This window comes from Parambassis ranga, unplaced genomic scaffold, assembly GCF_900634625.1.
Source record: "Parambassis ranga unplaced genomic scaffold, fParRan2.1 scaffold_22_arrow_ctg1, whole genome shotgun sequence".
NCBI lineage: Eukaryota > Metazoa > Chordata > Actinopteri > Ambassidae > Parambassis > Parambassis ranga.
The window spans coordinates 797,879-801,683 of record NW_021144778.1 but is presented as its reverse complement, the minus strand read 5'-3'; the positions used below and the strand labels follow the sequence as shown (position 1 = coordinate 801,683).

At 39.3% G+C, this 3,805-nt stretch overlaps 1 non-coding gene across 1 annotated transcript; it reads left to right on the top strand.

The window, feature by feature from the left end:
* The first annotated feature begins 3,428 nt into the window (after positions 1 to 3,428).
* On the top strand, positions 3,429 to 3,501 carry trnak-uuu (transfer RNA lysine (anticodon UUU)). The gene has a single exon. It is a non-coding gene; the product is annotated as a tRNA-Lys (tRNA).
* The last annotated feature ends 304 nt before the right edge of the window (positions 3,502 to 3,805 follow it).

Here is a 3,805-nt window from a genome sequence, read left to right as displayed (position 1 = left end):
ACCTGTACACATGATTTATGGAGTGTCTCAGCTCATTCATAGTAGCCTATATAAAACATCTTTCTGTGTGCTAGTTTACACCATCTCTTGCCTCTTAGTGTCAATCTGCGATGTTTAGTAAACTGTGGATCTGTATAGAAGTTACAAAAATGCTTTTACCATTTCCAGAGGGGTTTAGAGAGGCAGCCAGGCTAATCACTGGATACACGTCTATCGCATCCCTCTTCCCGTGTATGATAGCCAGCGTTCAATTAAACATTTGTGACAGTGTGTATGTGACAACAACAACATCAAAATGGATATAAACCTTAAGTGGCTACAGAGCAGAATGAAAGGTATTACAGGAGCACAGAAACAAGAGAGCAGAGGCTGTGTGGTTCCCTTACGCTCTTTGCAACAACAACCACCTAATCAAAGGCAATAAGCTCTGACAACACCCAAACAAACTGGGAATAGGGTTATAGAATAATTATTGTATGTTTCCTCACTGTAACGCTGCTGTTAGTAATAACAGTTTCTTTGGCGGACCTTGAAGTTTCTATGCCCTATTACTCAACACTGTGCTCTGTTTGTACAAGGAGCCCTGACAATCAGGCATCTCTGCCACTCCCTACGTATTGATAATAATGCCGCACAAACTTAATCACAGTACTCATTTTGAATGTATACAAGACCTGAAAGAATACAAAGCTCAATCAAAATCAGCAGCACACCATGCCAAACACATACTGGTACTCACACTCAAAACTACACTGAATCTCTGAAACACATGCTTATCTAAAGACACCAACCTCTCCTTCTTAATTATTATTAATTAATATTATGATTAATTTTCTTCTTTTTAATGCGAAAGAAGAAAAGAATTCTAAGAAGAAGAAAAGAAGAAAACAAATCTGTCAGGGCACGGTTACATTTCCATTCAAACAATATAAAAAGCACTACTGTTTCCATTACAGCTGAAGGTTTACAAACCATGTACAGAATCATTGTATCATTTAAAATAACACAACATAACAGTTGTGGCTGTGTTAGTAACTTACTTTGTAGATGACTGGCTCAGAAAATACTGGGGTATCAACACACAGTATCTGTGAAGAGGACACAGAAAATCATCAACACATGCATTGTGTTTACTGTCAGTTGTTGTATATGCTGCTAACACAACCCAATGACTCCATGGGTATTAATAAAGTTAATGTGAACGCACGACACTTTGATCATGTTCAATTTCAAATGACATAAACCAAACAGGCTCTCACACACAAGGAGTTCAGCAGCTCTGGTGCTTTAACACATCTTCATTAAAGTGAACAGCCATGAAGAAAGGCCTCCATGTTCAGTGAAAGGCACTACAAACAGGTTTTATCCTGCTGACTGAGCTACATGCTGTCACTCATTTTGACATCCTACTCGCTATCTCTGGGCTCACAAACGGGAAGTTCTTAGATGACACTTTCTATGTCTCAGAGAAAACTCCTACCTGCTCTCGTACTGTAGAGTTCCTTCTGTTGAATGTGTCACTGTTTGTTTAGCATGTTCCTCCTGATGTTAGCTGTATGACTGCTGCAGCGACCGCTTGTTTTCTTTTAACGGCAGCCGGACACGGATGCGGCGGAGTGTTGTTGGACAGCAGCAGAAGACGCAGCGTAGACCCAGATTAATTAGTCACAGGTTCACTTGCTTCGATTTTCGCATCGATTGATCTAGACGCAAAGGCGTGAAATCAAATATTTGTAAAACTGTTTTATTAATATTTACAAATACACAAATACAGACATAAGACTTCTTACCATAATGTGTTTTTGAGATTGGAGGTTGAATCCTTGTAAGCCGATGTTACCCCACATGGTAAACAGAGTTTGCTCCATCAGCACGCTGTCTCCTTTCCTCCCTGTGGACGTGAACAGCTCCTCCAAGTGTGGCCGAGGAACATGAAGTCATTGCAGCAGCATCGAAACAAGGTCCTGAGCAGCATAACAACAGATAAAGTAAAAATAAAGACGATACAGAACAACCATTAGATATGCAGATATACATGTAAGTCTGTTCCGGTTGGCCAGCAGGTGGTGCAGAGGCACGGTTGGTTTGGTTGGAGTGACAGCTCCCATGCTGCACTTTTCTTCAGTGACACCGTAGTTGCTGAGAGAAGTTTATGCAGGGCGCCATATTGCTTTCAGAAGTTTGATTCCTCTGAAAGGTAAGCAGCACTTTATGATGTGGTTTATTTTATGTGAAGGTAGTGATTGTGCATGGCTCCTTGGGAGCTCACTGTAAAAATGGATATTTATGAGGCTGAGTTCTGTTTCTGACAATTACATTATTTGGTAGTTAACCCTTCATTGTAAGCATACCTATAATTGGCAGCAATTTTTGATTTAGTTTTTATTTTAGTCTTGTGACTAAAATGTCATTTGATTTTAGTCACATTTTAGTCATCAACATTTTTTAACTTTTAGTCTAGTTTTAGTCGACTAAAATTCTATGATATAGGCTATTTGTCATGAAATTAGTTTGACTGTGCAATAAAAACAGGCACAGCTTTAACTTGTGTTATTTGAAACAAACATCTCTTTATTTAATTGCCGTTACCTTTTCACAAAAGAACAAAAGCACCAGTGAACAGTGAGCTGCTCTCCCTGAACGTTCATACACTGTTCAGTCATGACCTTCTTCATGAACAGGCTCTCTCATATTCTAATAGGCTCACCCTTAACCCATCTGCAAACACGTGTTGCCAACAGCCAATAGAAAGGAGACACAACACAAAAACTAATCAAGTTTACTAACATGAATACAAACAACAAACCTAAAATAACATCCCTGAAGCACATACACCCAATACTAACCAGGTCTAAATGCATTCACTAGTTAACTAGTGCAACGTTTTGCCTTACTAGTGCGAGAAATAAAATATTTAATATCAAGAAATGAACTGAACTGGCTTTCCATACAACACTGTCATGAGGTCCACATTGTCCTGTAATGGAATCCAGAGTCTGAGAGTGTATGACTGGCAACAAATAACAATTTCACTTTGTAGATTAAAGCAACATGTGCTGACACCAGAATCAGTCCTGTCAGCTGATATGAACAGGACTTCCTCCTCCTCCTCCTCAGGTTCAGACAATATGAAGTCCTCTATAAAAACACATACATTCATTAAGTATGTGTTCTTTATGTGTATAGGACCACTGTCCTCTGTGGACTAGCAGATGTGAGCATGTGAGGAACTGGAACCACTTCTTCATCTGAACCATGGAGATGCCAATTTATAACACCTGAAACCACCTCCACTGTCTGCACACACAGGAAGTTCACCCTTAAAGAAGCATTCAGCGAATTTCTTATATGTTTGAATGTAGCCAATCAATGCTCTCTGTTTCAGTTAACCTGTCTGCACGGAATTAGTCCCTGAAATGACATGTAGAGCCCAGATAGCTCAGTCGGTAGAGCATCAGACTTTTAATCTGAGGGTCCAGGGTTCAAGTCCCTGTTTGGGCAGAAAGCTTTGTACTTTGTACATTCAGATGTTAACCCTTTAAACCCTAAAAGAAAAAAAAAATCACCTAAAAAGACAATAATAATGTGCATTATGCATGTTCTTGGTGTCTAGGAACATCCAGGGACCTCGGAAAATGCATTTCCAGTGTTTAAAATATTGTGTCTATTAGTATGCCTGAGTGAATTACAATAAACTAAATGAGAAATGTAACATTTCTATCCTCGCCTGAGTTTTTTTCCTGTTTGACAGAAGAAAACAGTATGCTAACAATGATTCTATGTACACAGATGCCATTGATCACAT